Below are 21,361 nucleotides of genomic sequence, written 5' to 3' on the forward strand. Positions count from 1 at the left end.
GTGAAGGGTACACAGGAACACTTTTACCATCCTTGCAACTTTTCTGTCCATCTAAAACTATTCTCAAATAAAAGCTTTATTTTTTTAAAAAAAAGGCAAGGACAGAGAAATAAATATTAATGCCATCATATATGCAAACATATGCATGTGTAATACATATATGCTTATATACACACAGTATATCTCAGAAAGCGTACTCCAGAAACCAATAACACTGGAAGCCTGAAGCACACGGCAGGGAGGACACTGCATCCCCTTTCTATCTTTTGAATGTTGACTATGAATGGTTACAAAAAGAGTGTTCTTTGCTCCCCTCAGCAGTCCGTGTACTAAAATCGGAACGGTACAGAGAATATTAGCATGGCCCCCGCACAAGGATGATGTGAAATTTGTAAAGCATTCTATATTTTTTAGTGTTTAGTGGGTATAGAGTTTCAGGTTTGGAAGATGAAAAAGTTGTAGAGATCTGTTGCACAGCAATGTGAATACAGTCGGCTCTCCGTATCCACAAGTTCCGCATCCATGGCTTCAACCACCCTGGATGGAAAGGCCTATAATGATTGCATCTGTACTGAACATGTATAGACTTTTTTTTCTTGTCATTATTCCCTAAATGATACAGTATAACAACTATTTCCATATCATTTACATTGTATTAGCTATTATAAGTAATCTAGAGATGATTTAAAGTATACAGGAGGATGTGTGTAGGTTATATGCAAATACTACAGCATTTTATATAAAGGACTTGAGCATCCTCGGATTTTGGTATCCACAGGGCTCCTGAAAACAGTCCCCCACAGATACCAAGGGATGACTGTATACTGAATACTAATGAACTATACACTTAAAAATGGTTAAGATGGTAAATTTAATGTTATATGTTTTTTACCACAATAAAGAGAGAGTGCCAAAGCAAAAGTGATAAAAAAATCTGTTCAGAGATGAATACCCAGTTTATCTGAATAATTATATTCTGTCATTTTCTGCATATTTGAAAAATTAAAGTCTCAGGCAAAGGATTCTGCATATGCAAAGGCCCTGAGGCAGAATGAAGCATAGCCAGTGTGGGCTGGAGAGCAGGGAGCAAAGGACAAGGTGGCACAGGATGAGAGAATTAGGTGGGGACTCAATATACAGCCACAGAAGACAACACCCTTCCCGCACATTCCAGAGGCTCCCACCCCTGCCAGCCTGGAAGCCGCTCCTTTCTCAGGCATTAACAGGGCTTGAGTCTGCCTCCCAAATCACCCAGTGCCAGCCCCAGCCCAGGTCCTGCTTTATCCTGAACATGACAAGCTCATTGTTCCCCTTCTCCTGAAGGCTACTTCCCCTCCACACAAGAGGCAGTTCTGAGCCGACAGGTTTCTGTGGGCGGATGCTGGGGCAGGGATCACAAAGACACGACTGTCTGTGGCACCAGGATCCTCACCTGATCCTCCAGCCCCCACATCAAAAAGGAGAGATCAAAGCTCCCGCCAGCTGCCCACAGCACACAGCCCAGCCCTGGTCCCGAGGCAGCTCTCTTGTGGCACATTTCACCCTCGGAGGTGAGGAGGGAGGTGGGGCAGGACACCAGCAGGAGCTGGTAGGTGCTAGCTGGGTGCCCGCCAGGAGAGCCAAGCCACAGGGCAGCAGCATCTCCTATGTGCACAGCACTCTACAGTGCACAGCACACCACGAGGAAGGCAGGGCCGGTACTGATGTGATCAAGACAGGTAAGGAAATGGAAGTGGAGTGGGCTGAGGTCACACAGCTGGCCAGAGGGCCCAGGCCCTCGAGCTCCCTGTCCAGCGCCCTTCCCAGGAGTACAAGAGGCTTCCACCCCCAGAGCGGCAGTCTGGCTAATGCAGACGCCGGGGCGAGGCCCCCAAACTGTACCACTTAGTAGCCGGGATCTTTGGGCAGACGATGGCCTTCTGACCCTGATCTCCGAAAGGTGTCAAGTGCAGTGTCCGGCACATGGTAAATATTCAACAGACAGTAGCTCTTCTTACTGTGAGGCCCCAGAAACAATCTACGGAGAGTTGTTACTCAACAGCCAACTCACGTACGCCAGGGAGCATTGCATGGGCTGAAATAGGAGGAGGGGTGAGGGCAGCAGAGAGGCAGAGCACCTCCTGGGCAGGCCCTGTAGGGTCGGGCTGCCTCAGGCCTCAGAGAGGACCCTCTAAGGTAAACCCCAGCCCCAGCCCCAGGCCCACCGGCTTTGCTGAGATTAAAGGCAATCAGAGCCACAGAAGAGGCAGTGGCAGCCAGAAGACCTGGGAGTCCAGTCCCAGAGCTGCTCATAATGCATCATGTTACTCTGGCTGAGTCACTTCCTCTCTGAGCCTCGTGTTTCTTTCATCAGTAAAATGAGGAGTCTGGACTTCATGAAGTTGAAGGGCCTTTCAAAACTAAGATCCTATAAATGTATTTTATTCCCAAATTCCCCCTAAAATAAATAGATAGGTAGATAGATAGAGATGGATGGATGGATGGATGGATGGATGGATGGATGGATGGATGGATGATGGCTGGCTGGCTTGATGATGGATGGATGGATGGATGGAGGATGGATGATGGACGGATGGATGGATGGATGGATGGATGGATGGAGGATGGATGATGGACGGATGGATGGATGGATGGATGGATGGATGGATGGATGGAGGATGGATGATGGACGGATGGATGGATGGATGGATGGATGATGGCTGGCTGGCTTGATGATGGATGGATGGATGGATGGAGGATGGATGATGGACGGATGGATGGATGGATGGATGGATGGATGGAGAATGGATGATGGACGGATGGATGGATGGATGGATGGATGATGGATGGATAGATGGATAGATAGAAAAAAAACTGGTTGGTTATTATCTTCTTTTAAGGCTGACTCCAGGAAAAAGAAATAAAGGCAGAAAGCAGGGAGGGAGGGAGGAGTGCTGGATGGGAGGAAGTTATCATTTAGGGCATCCAGGGACCAACTGCTGAAAAGTAAGTCCTATGGGGCTTCCTATGGGGCTGGTGCTCCAGGAATCAGGATAAGGCTCAGAGATTCAGACCTCAAAAGGTACAGAACAGAGGCCCCAGAAGGAAGGCCCGACTCTTGCCCGCTCCCAGCAAGGGCAAGCCCCTCCCTGTGACTCTGAGAAGAGTATTACTCGCCGCCAAACCACAGGCAGTCTAGCATCTGTAGGGGAATCGCCTTGTGCTGTGTTTGGACTGGAATCCTTAAAAGCCCCTCTCATTACAACCAGGCCTAAGGGAGGAAGCCAGACCTGGAGAGTCAGGAGCTGTCTCACCAACAGAAGAGACTACTCAGTTTATCAGATGCTGTATAAGACTGGTGAAATACTATACAATCTTAGTGAATAAATATTCCACAGATTAAAAAGAGCGATGTAATATCTCCACGTCGGTGTTTAACCTCCTCTGTGAACCACCCACTTGAATACCTAACTCCCTTCTGGGCACCTGAGCAAAAGTAGTCACCGCAGACCTGTCTAAAATTCACCTCCCACAGCCTCCCCACCTCACTAAGTGGCCACTCTGTTCTGGATAATAGGACTAAAATTTTGGAATCATCCATGACCTTTTTTTAATCCCAATTATTAGCAAGTGTGATGGTTAATTTTATGTGTCAACTTGACAGCCCATGGGGGCCCAGATTAAGCATTATATCAGGGTGGGTCTGTGAAGGTGTTTCCCCCCAATGTGGGTGGGCAGCCTCCAATCCATTGAGGGCCTGAATAGAATAAAAGGGGGAGGAAAGAGAAAGTTGTCCCTTTTTTCCTGCCTCACTGCTTGAGCTGGGGCATCTCGTCTCGTCTTCTCTGCCCTCAGACTGGGATTCACACCATCGGCTCCCTGGTTCTCAGGCTTCAGACTCGGACTGAATGACACCCAGGCTTTCCCGGGAATCCACCTTGCAGAGGGCAGATGGTGGGAATTCTCAGCCACCACAATCACGTGAGCCAGCTCCTCAGGATAAATCTCCTCATACATACGTAAATGTGTGTGTGTGTCTCCTGTTGGTTCTGTTTCTCTGGAGAGCCCTGACTAACACAGCAAGCCTTGCTGGTTTCACCTTTGCATAGTAGCTAACGCGTATTAGACGTGCTGTGTGCCAGACACTGGTCTGAGCACTTTGCATATTAAGTCATGTAATCTTCACATGACTCCAGGAAGCAGGAACTCTGATCCTCATCTTATAGATGGGGAAACTAAGGCACAGAGAGGGTAAGTAACTCTGAAGTGTCGGGAGTGAGATTTGAAGGCAGGCCGTGCAGCTCCAGGGCACAGGTGCTTCGCGACTACAACACACTGCCCTCCAAGGACTTCTCATTGCCTCCGTCACTAAGCTTGAGCCCCAGGCACCACCCTCTCTCACCAGTCTCCTAACTGGACACCCTGCTGCCCCCTCACTGCACCCCTAACAATCCATTCACAGCAGAGCAGCGGAGAGCTCTTTTAAAAGGAAAGTCCAATCGTGTCCCACCTTTGTTCAAAGCCTCCAGTGACTCCCATGTCACTCAGAGCCAAAGTTAAAATACTCACCATGACCTGCAAAGCACTGCATGATCTGACCTCATCTCCTCCCACGACCCCCTTTGCTCCCTCCACGTCAGCCACCAGGGCCTTCGTGCTCAACACACACAGAGGCCTATGCACTTGCTGCTCCATTCCCTCTGCCTGGAACACCCTTCTCCCAGCTACCCACTGGGCTCCTGCCATCACTCACCAGTAAAGTCTTCCCTGACAGCTCTTTTCACAATATCAACTGCCCTCTACCGCCCCTAATCTCCTTGTCCCCCTTACGGCCATAGCATGCTCATCACCTGCTCTGTGGCCTATCTGCTATCTATCTCCCCACCAGACAAAACCTTCCATAAGGGAGGGACCTGGGCTTGTTTTGTTCACTGCTGTATCCTCTGGGCTTAGAACAGTCCTTTATAGTAGGTGCTTAATAAATACGTGTTGCATAAATGAACGAACACATGACTAGGGAAGTGCCTCCAGTACAGCTGCAGTCCTGTGGGAGTTCAGAGGTGGCAGATTAGTCACAGCTGGGGATGGGAGTGTCACGTGGTTGGAGGGGACATGTGGGGAGAATTCTGGGAGAAGTTGAGGTCTGCACTGGGCCAGCCGGCTTTGCTGAGAGATTTGAGCACAGATGCACAAAATGCATGCACCACCATGAGTAGGAATCTCAGCTGAGGTGGGCAGCAAAGGCGGGGGGCCCCCAGGGTGCTCTCCCTGGCTGATTGATAAACTCCTGCAGGTCAGTCCTACAGAATGGGTTCCAGTTTGTCCTTCAGCCACATTGCGAATGACCATATGTGGTAGACCTTCTTGGATGTCCTTGGACCTTCTTGGATGTCCATGAATAGTCAAAACTGTGAATGTTGAATCTGCAAACCTCAGCTCTGTTGCTTCGGGCCCTGTGAGAAAATCTAATGACGTCTTTGTAGGAGGAAATCAGAAAAATGAGATAGAAAATGGGATGGGTGATGTATGGGCACCCAGGGCCACAGGCGGCCAAAGTGAAAGAAGATGCCCAGTGGGGCTGAAGGAAGGCTCCATGGAAAAGGTGTCACACGACCTGGGTCTGGAAGAATAGTCTGAATTCTGTGTCAGTTAGAATGCTTTTGGTTGCAAACAATAGAAGACCTGAGTAAAAGTGAAAAGCTTAAGCCATAAGGATATTTATATTGGCTGAACAACAAGTTAAGTTCAAAGAAAGGTAGTCCCAGGGCTCGTTTAATGGCTCCAAGAGGACCTACACCCCTTTTTTCCTTCCTCTCCACCATCCTCAGCTGATCAGCTATCAGCTTTTTCTGCATACTTATTGCTTCACAGTAGCAGTGTGGCTGCCACAGCTCCAGGCATTACATCCTCCCACAACACTGTCTAAGGTAGGAAAGGAAGACCAAATGTCCAACATGGATAGGTAAACTGGTGCATTCATAAAACAGAAAGCCCAGGGAAATTTAAAAAATGAAAGAATGGAGTATTACTACAAGTAACAGCGTGGATAATGCTGTTCAGCAAAAGAAGCCAGACATGGGGGATATTGATAATGGGTGGCCATGTATGTGTGGGGGTAAGGGGTATATGGGAAATCTCTGTGCACTCCTCTCAATTTTGCTGTGAACCTAAAACTGCTCTAAAAAAAGAAAAAAAAAACTATCTTAAAAAAAATAAAAGAAGACACCTGGGTGATTCCACTTATGTGAAGCACAAGAGCAGGCAAGACTAATCTATGGTGATACAAGTCAGAATAATGGTTACCTCCAATAGGGCTATTGACTAGGAGGGGGCGTGAGGGAGCCTTCTAGTGTCCTAGAAATGTTTCATATTTTGATCTGAGTAGCAGTTACATGGATATATACACAAAAACTCACCGAGATGTGGCTACTTCACAGTGTGTGTTTGCTTATATTTCAATTTTTTTAAATCAACACATCAAGGAGAGAAAAAAAGGGGCCACAGGGCAGCCACCACACAGCCCTCTCTAACCAGTGGGGCCCCAGCAGCTTTCCCCAAATGTGTCTTGGGCCACACACATGCACACCCCAATACCCATCACCAGCCAAGGGGGATGGAAGCGCCATGACCGGCCAAGACCAATCACGATCCAGCCACTGGAGCCGGGCACCCTATTGCTGGAAGAAAACTAGGGTTCAGGTACGAAAGAAGCAGGCTGAGAGCTGTTGGGTGGGCAGCCAGCAGTGTCTGCCACGACTGCAGACAGCCCAAGGAGAAGTGAGTCAATCCAGGCAGGCATCACAAAAGTGGAGCTAGCTACTGCTCACTGGGCGCACCCATGTGCATGCATTGCGCAAAGCACTTACTCCTGCCTCTTCAAGATGGGGGCAAGTGAAGAAGGATGTGCAGAAATGATGAAGGGAAAAGGTCCAAAAATTATTGCCAAAAGCCAGCAATATCAGTCAGGGTTCCCAGAGAAAGAGAACCAATAGGATGAACAGATGGACGGATGGATGGGTGGATGGGTGGGTGGATGGGTGGATGGATGGAAGGATGGGTGGATGGGTGGGTGGATGGGTGGATGGGTGGGTGGATGGGTGGATGGGTGGATTTATCTTAAGGAATTGGCTCACACAATTGTGGGAGCTGGCAAGTCCAAAATCTGTAAGGAAGCAGGCTGGAATCTTCCAGAAAGCTGAAACTCAGACAGGAATTGGACAGTCTGAGGTGAATTTCTTCTCTCAGAAACCTGGGTTTTTGCTCTTAAGGTTTTCAATTGATTGGATGAGGCCCACCCACACTATCAAGGATGATCTCCTTTACTTAAAGGCAACTGATTGTAGGTGTTAACCACATCTACAAAATCCTTTCACAGCAACACTTAAATTGGTATTTGAATAAATAACCAGGTACTATAGCCCAGCCAAGCTGACACATGATACTGACCGTGAACCGAGCTAACCCAACCTCACCTGTGCTTCCCTTACTCCATCTCCCACTTCCCCAATCACCTCCAACCCAATTCCCCATCTTCATCCGAGCTCAAATATCCCCAGAATTAACCCCCAGACAGTGGCATTCTCATGGTCAAGATCTCCAGGGGCATCACCCAGGAGGGTTCCACACTGGGTTGGGAGTGGCATGGAACCACAAAGATGTTTCTATCATGAACCTGGAACAAGAGACCCAGACTTGGCCAAATCAGCCACAAAAACCTAAAAAAGAAAAGAAAAAAAACTGCTCCCAGATCAGCTGATCTTTCTCTGGGTTCTTGTTTTTTTCTGCTCCATAGATTCTTTGGTATTCACTGTCTCTCATAAACATATTTCTGTGATATATACTGTAAATCTGCTTCATTTGAAATTCACAGTTAATGACCTATTCCCTCATATTCAGGAAACAGAGTGAGGTTCCGGCTTTTAAAGGCCAGGAGTTTACCAGCCAGAATATGACAAGTATTACAAAGTATAGGCCTGCTCTAAAAGCACTTAAGAAACAGTCTCCGTCAGAAATTTCAAGAATACCTTCAAATAACATCATTTATCTACCAAGAGGCCAAAGGGGTGGGGAGTGATGGTGGAGAGTAGATGAGTATTTGATCAAATCCATACTTTCAACTCCCCGAGGGGGGGATAAATATTTACTAACCCTTCTTACTCTAGAAAGGTGTATGTGCACACTTGTGTGGGCAAGGGGAGTGGCATGGGTACAATTGTGTGCAAGTACATGTGTGCACCGAAGCCCCATCCTCTCCGCCACCAGCCCCCATGGCTGACACAAGACAAACTGGACCATAGTCTGAACTCTGTGATCCAAGAGGTAATTTAATAAGGCGAGGATTCCTGTTTTCGGGTTGGCCCACTTAACTGAAACCCAAAGCCAGCGCTGGAGTAAATTGGGCTGAGGACAAATCGATCAGGCCCATCCGCACTTTCTCATTTTCAATAGAGTCAGGGCTTAACCAGGTTAATTTTTGTTAAACACATTACCCAGGTACTCTCCTCTTACCAGCCCAATGATTTTGTGTCGGGTCTGAAGGATTGTAATTGCAATCCAGCGAGACGCCAACTGAACAGTGTGATTTACTGAGGGCCGTGGAGTGCAGGCCGGCCTCCTACCTGCCGGCCGCGGGGCGGGAACTTTCCTCCCTGAATCTTGTCATGATTAACGGCCGAGGGCCCGGAACAAGGCGCCGTGTGAGAGGCTGTCCCTGGGGAGAACAGGCTGCTGCTGCTTTTGGACACTCATTCTGTGGTTCTCTCTAAGCCTGGATGGGGGGAGGAAGGGGCGGACGAGGGCCTCTTTGTTCCACGGACTAGAGACTCAGGAGGGCTGGGCTTCCAGGAACTGGCTTGGGTGCTGCTGGTCATTCTGAGTCGTGCTGGTTCTCCGGGGCAGTGTGACCCTCCTAATTGTTCTATAGGGAGCATCCCCAGCCTTACTTTCCAGTCTCCTCAGGCCTCAGGCCTCCCGGGGACAGGCCCAGCGCTCCCACCTCAGACCCCACCTTCTTCTCCAGACTTCTCTCCCCTCTGCTCTCTTTGGGCCTGACTCCCACACACTCAGGTTTCTATCCGGCTCTGCTGTCACCTCATCTGTTGCCTGAGCAACTCACCCCACATCTCTGCATCCTAGTCTCCTCATCTGCTGACTCGGTGTGACCAGGACACCTGTTCATAGGGCTGTGAAGACAAAGCCTGGGGAGCAGCCTGCCCAGTGCCTGGCACACGGTGGCTTTCAACCAATGGCAACTGTACCCATTTTCCCTAAGAGGAAGAGCTGGAAAGGACAGACATAACCACCGCTGGCGAGGAGGGGGGACACTGGAACCCTCCTACACTGCTGGTGGGGATGTAAAATGGTGTGGCCACTGTGGAAACAGTTTAGCAGTTTCTTAAAGCGTTAAAAGTGCATTTACCATATGACCCAGAAATTTTCACTCCTAGGTATTTACCCAAGAGAAATGAAAGCTTGTGTCCACACCAAGACTTGTACACGAATGTTCATAGCAGCTTTGCTCGTAATACCACAAAACCAGAAACAACCCAGATGTCCATCAACAGATGAAGGGATAAACAAAGTGTGGTACATCCACACAATGGAATATTATTTAGCACTAAAAAGATACCTGCTAACACATGGATAATCCACAAAATCGTTATGCTAAGTGAAAGAAGCTCGACACAAAAGACCACATAGCGTATTATTCCACACACAGGAAATGTCCAGAAAAGGCAAATATATAGAGACAGAAATTAGATTAGTGGTTGCCTGGGGCTCAGAATGGGACAAGGATCAACTATGAATGGGCCCCAGGGGTCTTATTGAGGTGGATAAACATTCTAAAACTTGATTGTGGGGATGGTTGTACAACTCAGTAAATTTACTAAAAAGTATTGAACAGTACAATAAAAATGGGTAGATTTTATGGAATGTAAATTATGCCTCAATAAAGTTGTTTAAAAAGAAAGAATGAGAGAGGCTAGAACCTGCCGCTTACAAAGAGGGCTGCTTACTTCGTGGGATTTGGGGTTGTTTGTTTGTTTTGCCAGCAAGGGGTAACAAGCTTTTGTTGGGACTGAAAAAGCTCTTGTATGTGTCATTATATGAGATACTGGTATAGATTACCGAGTGCAGGGCTAGGTACAATGTTGGAAAAGACAGCAGGCATCGTTTCTAATGCATTAGCTCTCTTTCATTGGGAAAGGTCTCTCAGGAGAGGAAAGACTTAAGCGGGGTGTAATCGACCTTTTACAATCACTACCTGCTCTCTGGATGTTCAGCACACGGAATACCTATAAAAATTCTTCTTCAGCGGGAACCGATTAGAAATTCAACTATGCGTCCATTGCCTATGGAGCATTTTCCATGTGCACAAATTACTGAATCGGGACCTCAGTTTCTTCATCTGTAAAATGGGATGATATTATCAGCAACCTCATATGTTTGATGTAAGGATTACTTGAGTTAATATATGGAAAGTGCTTAGGACAGGGCTGGGCACATGGCAAGCATCGGCTACGGTCATTACTGGTAAACCAGGCCCTTCTCCCCAGCTTAGCTTCAAGAGTGGCCTGGCTAATCAGTAGTTGTCAGTGTGGCTGCCACTGCTGACTTTCAGACTGTGCACCTCGCCCCTTTGGTAAGCAGAGAACAGGAGGGGCCACTCTCACACGCCCCCGCACCTGTCCTTTGCAGCAGCACTTATACATCTGAGATGTCACTGCCATTGTGCGATTATTTAAGCAATGGCTCTCTCTCCCACTGGAACACAAGTTGCACTGGGGCAGGGACCAGGCCAGTTTCTGCTTCCTGCTGTGTCCCCATCTGCCTGACACAGGGCCTAACAAGCTTGCAATAAAGATTTATGGAAGGAAGAAAAAAAGGAAGAGGAAGAGGAGGAGGGAGGGAAGGAGAAAAGAGCCACAAGCATTGGCCGGATCAACCTTCCCAAGATAAACGTTATTGTTGCCAAACAAACCTCCAGCCGTAAACCCAGAGTCTTCCAGTCCGGTGCCTGGAAGCACTGGGGGAAAGTAGGAATTTTAATTATAATGGGGGAACGACCCACAAATTGGTACCATATTGCTCTGTATTTCAGCTTTCTGGAGTTTAGCAGCATTGGGGTGGTAAAAACACAGAAAGTGCAGTAGCTGACGTGTATTGCTCTCAGTGCTGCCAGGCGCTACTCTAAGCGCCTTACACATATTATTTAATCCCTCTGAGGCTGGTACTATTACTATCCCCACTTTGCAAACCAGAGGGTTTCAGTAACTTGCCCGAGGTCACACAGCTGAGTGGTAGAGCCCAATTTGGACTCACATAGTTTGACTCTGGAACCTGTGCCCTTAACTCCTACAAGATGCTTCCAGAAGAGGGGGAAGTGTTTAAGGAATTAATGAGTAGCATTTCTTCTCTGACACTGTGGAGCTTGGGAACCCATCATGAGAAAAAGGGCCACCCCCAACAACCCACATGGGTATGATAAGCTGGCAGCTCCCTCACAGCCTCTGTCATTCACTCAGTAAGTGTTTATGGAGCACTGAACCCTCTGTTTCCCCATCTGTAAGGTGGGAATAATAATAATAGACATGCTTTGTAGGATACGGCACTCAGAACACAGCCTTGCACACAGTAGGGGCTCAATAAGTGTTTGTTGTGTTGTTGTCAATTTAAGGCAGGCCTTGTCTGGGCAATGGGAACAGAAAGATGCAGAAGACAACGGCTTTCCCAAAAGGAGACCTCTGGATAGTAGGGGACATGGACAAATAAACCATCACAACCCAGTCATTCTTTAGAAAATGAAAAAGTTCCTGCTCAACCAAAATATGAGATCTTGGCGTTATTTACAATATAAAATGCTATTTGAATTAAATAGACACGCACACAAATGAGCGCATGTAAAACTAGTGACATCTGAATAAGGTCAATGAATTGTACGAATGTCAGTTTCCAACAGGTTGTATCCACGTTAATTTCCTGGTAGTGATATTGCACTATAGTTATGCAAGATGTTACCCTTGGGGGAAACTGGGTGAGGGGTATATGAGATCTTTCTGTATTATTTCTTACAACTACATGTGAATCTATATCTCAAAATAAAAACTTTTTTAAAAAAGCTCCTGGATCTTTCAAGATAAGTTGGTCTGTCATGCAGGCACTATATAGGACATTTAATTCCACTAATAAACACACGTAAATGCTATTATGAGTATCTATATGAGATGATGGATGTTAACTAAACTTATTGTGGTAATCACTTCACAATATATGTAAGTCAAGTCGTGATGCTGTACACCTTAAACTTATACAATGCTGTAGGTCAATTATATCTCAATAAAACTGAAAGGAAAAAAAGCTATTATGCGTATCTAGTTTGCCTGGAAATAATAGTAACGATAGTACCACCAATAGGTGTCAGGAGTGCTTTACAAGCATCACCTCCAGTCCTCACACGAGAGCTGCAAGATGGTATTTTTTTTTTTTCCTGAGGAAGATCAGCCCTGAGCTAACATCCATGCTAATCCTCCTCTTTTTGCTGAGGAATACTGGCTCTGAGCTAACATCTATTGCCAGTCCTCCTCCTTTTTTTTTTTTTTTTTGCCCCCAAAGCCCCGGTGTATGTCATAGTTGCACATCCTTCTAGTTGCTGTACGTGGGACACGCCCTCAGCACGGCCGGAGAAGTGGTGCGTCGGTGCGCGCCCGGGATCCGAACCCCGGGCCGCCAGTAGCGGAGCGCGCGCACTTAACCTCTAAGCCACGGGGCCGGCCCCAAGATGGTATTTTTGATCTCTAAATTCAGCTGAGAGCTAAAATTTGATCAGAACACGAGGGAAATTATGGTCTGGCTTTGTGTCTGCTGAGAGGTTGTTGTCCAGTGAATCTTGCCTGGGGAGCACGATGTGCCACTTCTTCCCCTCTGTACCCCCACCCTTCCAAAAGCTTAAAGAAGGTGAGGTGGCTGTGGTTGACAAGGAAGAGGAAGGGGTTGGTGGGGCTGGTGATGTCAAGATAATAGTGACTCCTGAAAAGTCAGAGAAGTCAAAAATCTCCAACAGGGAGAAACCAAAGACTGATGGTGGTCAGACAGCCGAGGAAAGTGTGGCTCTTCGTTCGGTTCAGTGGTGCGATTTGCCAAAAGGCAGCAACGTTCTGTGGCCTGAAAGGTAATCCTTCCCTCTGCTTTTCTGAGAAGAAGGTTACTCGTCCATTGTTTTGTTCTATAAAAGCAACTCCCAGGGGAAATCACTGTGTGATATAACACCCACCCGGGTGCATGTTGCCTTCTCCAAGTGTTCCATCCAAATCAGGATTCAAAACGACGCTTAAACATCAACAGGAGAATCGGTCCTGTTCGGCCTGGGATATCCTTACTGAGCCTGGAAGGAGCATTTATACCTTTTAGAAATATTTAGAGACATTAGAAATAAATTTTATAAATATTTAGAAACTATAATTTTCTAAATTATATTTAGAATATAACACCAAATGATTGGGGGGGGCCCCACTGGCCCAAAAAAAGTCATTTTAGAAAAGAAGCCCTTCACTAGGTCAGTCCTGGCCTCTGGTAATTGTGCAGGAAGAAGGTGATGACATATCACTAACATCTCCAGGGGCCAGGGGCTCCCAAAAGCACCACACAAACTTGGTACAAGGAGGGAGCTTGGTTCCTAGGAGCTGAGTCATCTGCAGGGACATGAATCCTGGGTTGTTCTGATCTGGACCCAACGCAGCATTCCACTGGGGCAGCTGCCTTACTGGTCCTGGGAAGTTCTAGGGAAGATTGTTTTTTCCCGGCCTGTGGCATAAGGATGAGTCATTTTTATGAACCACAGTGGAGCGTCTACTGAAGGAATGTGCCATGCGTGGAAAGGTCTGGATGGGAACATCATAAATTTTTAAGCACTAATGAGATCAATCCACAATCTCTTGGTGTAAAATATGGTTGGCTGCCCACCCTTCCCTCTGCAAGCCGAGCTCTCTGGCAAAAGGAAGCAGGACCTCAGGCCCTCACCCCATTTCCGGAAAGCAGTAGAATATGCCATCTAATGAGAATGTGACATGAGGAAGATATATGGACAACTATTTAAGCCAAAGAGCCAACTCCAACTGATTCTCCATCTCTCACCTTCCTAAAAACAATAGTCATTTTCACCCCTCACCACTTACAAGAGAGGCGGAGAAGCCTGGTAACTAAGCACGGCAGTCAGCAGGGCTTGCTTTGGCCTCAGAGAACCCTGGGGAGGTTACCTGTGCCTCAGTTTCCTCACGTATAAAACACAGATGATAATAATTATAGATTGTGAGAATTTAATGCAACTACTCGGGTTCTTAGCGGTGGTGCTTAGCACATGGCACAGGGCCCACACAGGATTTATTCATAGCATACTCGCCCCTTCAGGCACCTTGCTAAGTCTTGCCTTTGCTATTTCATTAAACCCTCACAGCACTGCATGAGGTAGGTATTTTTTCCCCGTTTTACAAAGGAAGAAACTGAGGCCCAGTGAGGTGAAGTGGCCTTGGCTACGGTTATGCAGCCTCCAAGCCCAGTAGGCCGCTCAGGGTCACCCCACTGCTGCACAGTGCACTCCCGCCGTCCTCATGTCCCCACCTCCCCATAGCTGCCTTTCCCTTCTCCATCTCTCTCCTGTCACAGAGGTGCTCACCCTCCTGAGACCCGGATCCATTTATCTCAACACAAAAGCAGCTCTATTGGTGGCATCTTCCAGGCCAGGGCACCCCACGAGGGATCTTTGTGTGGACAGGGCCCCCCCAGCCTGAGCCACAGCCTCGTCCCCAGGCCAGCCCAGCCCGCAGCCCTGCCCCACGGCCTCCTGCTCCGGCCCGGGCCCGATTCTGCGTCTCTGCCCAAGAGTGGAGGCTCGGCTGTGCCTTTTCTCTCCCATAACCCAGGTACTAATTACTGCCCTGGCAAACGTGCTGCCAGCTTTTCAGAACTAACCAGCAAACAAAAAGCTTTTGCTCTCAATCAGCCTCTTTGGGCCTCTCAGCCACACAGGCGAGCGACGTTCCCTCACCTGTCAGCTTCACTTACAGAGGCCAACCCCGGGAACAGAACCACTCACCATCGGCCAACCACACTCTTAAAGATGTGTTTCATGGAGACCAGGAAGGGGGGAATGTGTGTGTGAGTGAGTGTGTGTGTGTGTATGAGTGTGCAAGTGTGAATGTGAGTGAATGCATGTATATGTGTGTGAGTGAGTGAATGTGAGTGTGTGAGAGCATTGTGAGTGTGTGAGTCTATTTGAATGTGTATGGGTGAGTGTGTGAGTGAATGTGTGTGAGTATATGTGAGTGTGTGTGTTTGTGTTTCCCAAGGCCTCCTGATGCTGTGCCCAGAGAATTTGAGCTGAGGGATATGGTGAGGATGGGCAGGGGCTCCTGCTACTACTGACTGTTTCTGGAAGGACCCAGCACCACCTGAGAGACCCCAAACCTGAAAGCATCTGCTTTCCCACCTAAGCAGGCAGAGGAGGGGGGAGTGGACCATTGTCTTCATTTGGCAAATGGAGAAACTGAGGAAAGGCTGACATCCTGGCCTCTCTCCCCACACCCAGCACTCTTCAGAACACCATGCACCCCCCACCCCAAGCCCCTACTGCCTGGGCACCTCGGGCTGACCGCCCCAGTCCCAGCGATGTGGCTGCTTTGCTCGGTGCCCTGGAGCAAGTCACTCAGGCCTCCCTGGGACCCAGCTTGTCGTTAGTCTTACTAATAGTCAACTGGGTGCCACGTACTGTTATCCTCATGACAGCCCTCTGCAGAGGGGGGCTGAGAGATGAGCATCCCCGTTTTACAGATGAAGACACTGAGGCTCGGAGAGATTAAGTAACTAAACTTTTACAAACATCTGTGATTGTTTCCTTAAGATAAAATCATGGACATGCAACGGCTGGGCCAAAGGGCAGACAAAAAGAAGGCTCCTAACTTATCTTACCAATGGTCCTCGAAAATCTGGTACCAGCATGAGCTCCTACCAGCCAGTTTCCTTCTTTGTTTGAAAATCTCGGTCCCACCACTCTGAGGGCCTGACCTGCGGTCCGAAGGCCAATCCCTTCACCAGTTCTGCCAGAGGTCTCACAGGTCCCGAGAGACATCCTGGTGATCAGCCAAGGTGTCCCAAGGCTCCCCTGGTGGCAGACAGGTTACCGCCTCCCCCTTGTACACACACACACAGAAGTTGTACCCCAGCCTGTGTGTACAGATACAAATGAGTTCTATTGAGTCTGTTCAGCAGGTTGGGGGCTTGATCTCTTCCCAGAGCACTTCCAACCCAGTTAAGAAAGCTAAAGGGAAACATGAATAAGCAGGTGCCGACAGAGACACCAAACATCCCTGAGATTGTTGGGGGATGGGATGGGCAGGGTTTTGATTAGGCAAGAGGAGGTTCTCCAGGTGCGAGGAGGCTGCCAGTTCCATCCGGTACTCCTTTACAAAATAACTCCCCACACTGGAAAACTAAGCAAGATGCTGCCTAGTTCCCATCTCAGCACCTCCCAGAAAGCCTTTGGAGCTGGAGCAGCTCTGCAAAACATTTTCCAAACTCATTAGCCCTGCAAAAATCCAATTTTGCTTGCAAAATTTCCCCTGGCCCTACCAACGCTCTCTGCAATTGCTCCCCCTTTCATTCCATCCGTCCCCCACAATCTCCCCAACCTCTTCCCATTTCACTTGGCAAAAGGAAGGCTCAAGTGTTTGCTGCCGCCAGCAAAGAACTTGAACTTGGGTTTGGCCTTGACGTGAGAGGGAACAAACAGGGAACCACGCGTGGGTTAGTCCTTGCCCCCAACCCTCCATCGCCCCCCGCCTGAGTTTCGTTAACCAGCTTGGGTTTTCTCTCAGCCCCCGTACCTGGGACTGTTTTCACAGCTACAGCCCAGAGCAAGGACGTGCTCTGCCTGGCTCTGTACCACCCCTACATCCCAGCACCCCAGAGCAAACACAGAGCCAACAGCCACGCGAAGCAGCCGCCTTGACTTACAGTCAAGCACAAGGGCTGCAAGTTCTACTTTATTTCCCCAGAAACACATGAAAAACTTGGCTCTTTCGTTTGCTGACACAAATCTTTTCCACCTTTCCTTTCTTTTTTTCCTGTTATTCCTCTCTCCCCAGTGTCCTCCCTCACCTCCCACCTCCGCCCCAGTCACCAGAACATAAATGAAAAGCTGCAGTTGTAGAGGCAGGGAGCTTGGACAAACTGACTCACGTCGAAAACAATTTTCCTTCTGAGTCTGCGTCTCCTCGGGAGCACGCATCTGTTATCAGGCCTCACGGGCAGGAGGAGGCGTTCGCTGGCCCCTGGCTTGTGTTTGCCAGGAGCCCACAGGGACTGCCAGCTGTGAGGTTTGGCTGAGTTGGGGAATCTGTAGCCCGGGCACCCATCCTGAGGGCCTGGAGCCATACAATGGGTTCTCCTTTGTGGAAATTAATAAAAGAACTCAACTAAATGGGAGTCGGGAAGGCATGTAGCGGGAGCTCTCACACATCCTCAACTATGCCCAGCAGGAAGAGACAGAGAGGTTACATCTCACAGGAAGTAAGACTACTTTACTGCTGAAGGAAGATTTCTCTCCCCACCCGGCAACAGCCCAGCCAATGAGAAATGCAGCAGCTCAGCCAATGAGAAGCCTTTGCTGCCCTGAACTGTTACTTTCCCCCAATGGACTTTCTTTAGAACAGCCCCTCCCTACTCTCCCTTTTTCTCTATAAAAGCAAGCCCTCTCCTTTGTTTTCCTGATTTGCCTGTGTTTTGCTGTAGCATGCACGTCCGGAATTGCAATTCTTTTGGTTATTCTCAAATAAACTTGTTCTGAGGCTTTTCAAGTTAACACCTTCAACCAGCCTGCTCACTGAATTCTCACCCAGCTCTACTCCCTCTCCCACCCATTCTCCCTAAACCACACCGTGACTGAGTCAGATGTATTTGCTCACACCAGACAGGAAAGTCCCCCTGACCCCTCCCCTCCATCCATACAGACTTGCTGAGGACAACCCCACCGTCACCCACGACACAGAAATGTCAGCACTACAAGGCTTCAGAGCAAAGCCAGAGGCCACAGAATCCTCCTGAGTCCTCTGAAAAAATGTTCACCACCTAAGCAAGCTGTTTGGATGCTGGAGTTGGCGGGGAGGGGAGACGTTTGGTAGTCTAATGTTGCTTTTGAGTCTGGGGACAGAGTCACCAATGGATTATATTGCTATATAGCATATGTAGAGGGGCTAGGTATGTAGAAACCTGGCTAGGACATTTCACACATCACAGGAGGAACTCATCACCTAGACCAGGGCCTTGTCCACCGGCAACTCACAGGTCTGAGATCTGTGACAGCATCAGCACCCTTCAGAGGCTGGGGGAAGGGTTGGGAGGCATCAGATCTGGTGGAAATCCAGAGTGCTCTCACCCCACCCCAGCATCGCACATAAGTCCACAGGGGAGATGAGCAATCTAATCAAAGAGTTCTGTGGGTTTGATGATGGTGGTAGTAATAATATCCTGGCTCACTCGAGGTCACTTTTCTTCCTGAGAGCCCTAAGCATTTTCACAAAGACTGTCTTATTTGTCCTAAACAGTTCTAAGAAGGTGGAAATTGACAGGAATTGCATCATTGAGTTTTATAACAAAGCTGAGATCCAGAGAGGTTAAATCATTTGTTCAAGGTCATATAGCATAATAAACACTGAAATTGGCAGTTTCTTAAAAGTTACACATACATCTAACATGCAGCCCAGCCACTCCACTCCTAGGTATTTACCCAAGAAAATGAAAACATAAAGACTCGTACCCAAATATTTAAAGCAGCTTTATTTATAATAGCCAAAAACTGGAAACAACTCAAAGGTCCATCAACAGGTGAATGGATAAACAAATTGTGGTATATCCTTACAATGGAATACTACTCAGAAATAAAAAGAAACAAACTACTGATATATGAGCAAAGTTGATGAATCTCACAAACATTATACTAAGTGAAAGCAGCCAGACTCAAAAAGAAAAAAAAAGTACACACCATAGATTCCATTTATACAAAAGTCTAGAAAATGCAAACTCATCAACAGTGATAGAAAGCAAGTCAGTGGTAGTGTGCGGATGGGAGGGATGGATAACAAAGGGCATGAGGAAGCTTTTAGAAATGATGGATATATTCAGTATCTTGATTGTGGTGATGGTTAACGGATACATTCATATGTTAAAACTCATCAAATTGTACACTTTAAATATGTGTGGTTTATTATAGGTCAAATTATACCTCAATAAAGCTGTAAAAAATTTACATGTAGAAAGGAGAAGGGGAGACAAGGCAAAGAGGAAATACTAGTAGGAAAATAAAGTGCTGGAAATGAAGTTAGTGTGCAGAACGTAAGCCGTGCTACCCGCTAGAGGCGAAACTCAAGTTTGTTTCTAAGTTTTCTAGCCGTGAAGACAAAGAGGGAAAACAATGATTTTACCGCAGTGAAATAGTGCCCAGGAAGTTAGAAACGGATCCATTGTTTGGGAAAAGCCCTGCAGTTCCCGATCCTGAGCACACGAGGCTGTTCGTCTCATGACTTCTCTGGAGCATAGTAACGCACACCCACTGCTGATCAATTCCTGAAGTTAGTACAGGCAGAAGCAGGGGTGTGCTGGTAAGCATTTAACAACTGGCTCTTGGGGTGGGGCAGTCCTGATTTGTAGTGTTTGCCAATTTCTGTGGTGTCAATACTCCCACCACAGCCAGTGTCGAGCTACTAGTGTGAAGTCATTGAGCACAGACTTGGCAAGAGGTGTGCAGCAGCCACCATCATATAGTGTTTCCACCACACAGAGATGATAGATCTAAATAACCTCCAGAGCATAGATAACAGCAAACTGTAGGAAAATAATTAGGAAATGGTAAGTTTTGAATACTTACTGTCCTAGTTTTTAATATAATTTAATTGTAAGTTTATGTAATTTAATTTTTAATGATGGCTGAATAAAATTCCTGAGGATTTAACTATTGGATCTCATGATCTGGTGCTAGCCAGCTCCAGCACACCACTGGGCAGAAGCTAGAGGGTGTGACTGAAGCCAAAGTTTCCACGTGTCCCAAGGTCCTGGGGTTGGATGTGGTCACCAGAGCTGGGTGGCAGGAGAGGGTGACTGAAGACACCTGTCAGACACAGATGTAGGTGGCAATGCAGGTGGTGCTAAGGCGGGGGTCCTTGGTCCCAAGGAGGTAGTCAGCTACTCCCTGGAAGCCTCAGGGAATTAAGTGAGGGGGCTTCCAGCCATACACATACTTCAGAAATGCTTTCATTCCACGAGTGACCAGCCACAGACCCACAGAATCCACTGCTGGGAGCCCAATGGGTCCCTAATGCATGTATGGTGTCTTTGGTAGCTCTTGGCTTGAAGACTTACACCATCGGGGACTCACTACTGTGCATCATTCATTCACCCAAGATTTACTGAGTGGCCGCTCTGCCAAGCGCTGTGTTAGGTGCTGACCAGGCTGAACAGGACAGCGGTGATCCCCACTATCGTGAAACTTAAAGTCTGCTCCAACTGTTAAAAGATGACACCAGGGGCTTTGGAGCCAGAGCAACTCGGGCCCTCTCTTAGCTCTGCACCATCCTAGCTATGTGACTTTAGGAAAACGCTCACCCTTGGAGCCTCAGTTTCCTCAACTATAAAATGGGACTGTTGGCCTCTCTGCAAGATCATGTTTGAAATTGTCTGGCACAGGGCCTGGCTCACAGCAGGTGTTCCTGTGGGCCTTCTTCTGCCCTCCAAAGCCACACAGAGAAAGTCCGATTCCTTCTGCACATGAGATCCCTCCAGAAAAGTGGAAGCAGCTCTCTTAATAATAATAACTAACACATGTTAAAAAAACAGAATTCAACTGAGTAAATTTAAAGATCAAATTAGCTTTATTCAACAACTCACAAATTGGGCAGCATCCCATCTAGCAGATAGAAAGGCACTCCAAAGAGCTGTACAAAATGGGAGACTTTTACAGGCAGAAGGAGGCAGGGACAAGAGAAGAAAAGATTCCCTCGTCTTTCTTTGGGGGATAGAAGGGGTCTATCAGGCAGATTACCTCACTACTGCTGACCAGGAAATTCCAGATTGCCTGGGAGAGGCTGAGACTGCAATTAAGTCTTGGTTTGCTGACATGGAGCTTAGCACAGCTGACTCCATTTTGGGCCTGTTGTTTCTTTCTTTCTTTTTTTTTTTTTTTTTAACACAGATTGAATTCTGTACCTCAGAAACTATTCTGAGGCTCTCTGTGTGTTAATTCATTTAATCCTTTCAACAACCATGCGAGATGGGCGCTACCATTACACAAATGAAAAAATGGAGGCCCAGAGAGGTTGAGTAACTTCCTAAAGTCACACAG

At 47.6% G+C, this 21,361-nt stretch overlaps 1 non-coding gene across 1 annotated transcript; it reads left to right on the plus strand.

Annotated features, from left to right (window-relative positions):
* Nucleotides 1-307: 307 nt before the first annotated feature.
* On the plus strand, nt 308-411 carry LOC131413263 (U6 spliceosomal RNA). Its single transcript, XR_009221926.1, has one exon. It is a non-coding gene; the product is annotated as a U6 spliceosomal RNA (small nuclear RNA).
* Nucleotides 412-21,361: the final 20,950 nt, after the last annotated feature.

Source organism: Diceros bicornis, chromosome 13, assembly GCF_020826845.1.
Source record: "Diceros bicornis minor isolate mBicDic1 chromosome 13, mDicBic1.mat.cur, whole genome shotgun sequence".
In the NCBI taxonomy this organism is placed as follows: Eukaryota; Metazoa; Chordata; class Mammalia; order Perissodactyla; family Rhinocerotidae; genus Diceros; species Diceros bicornis.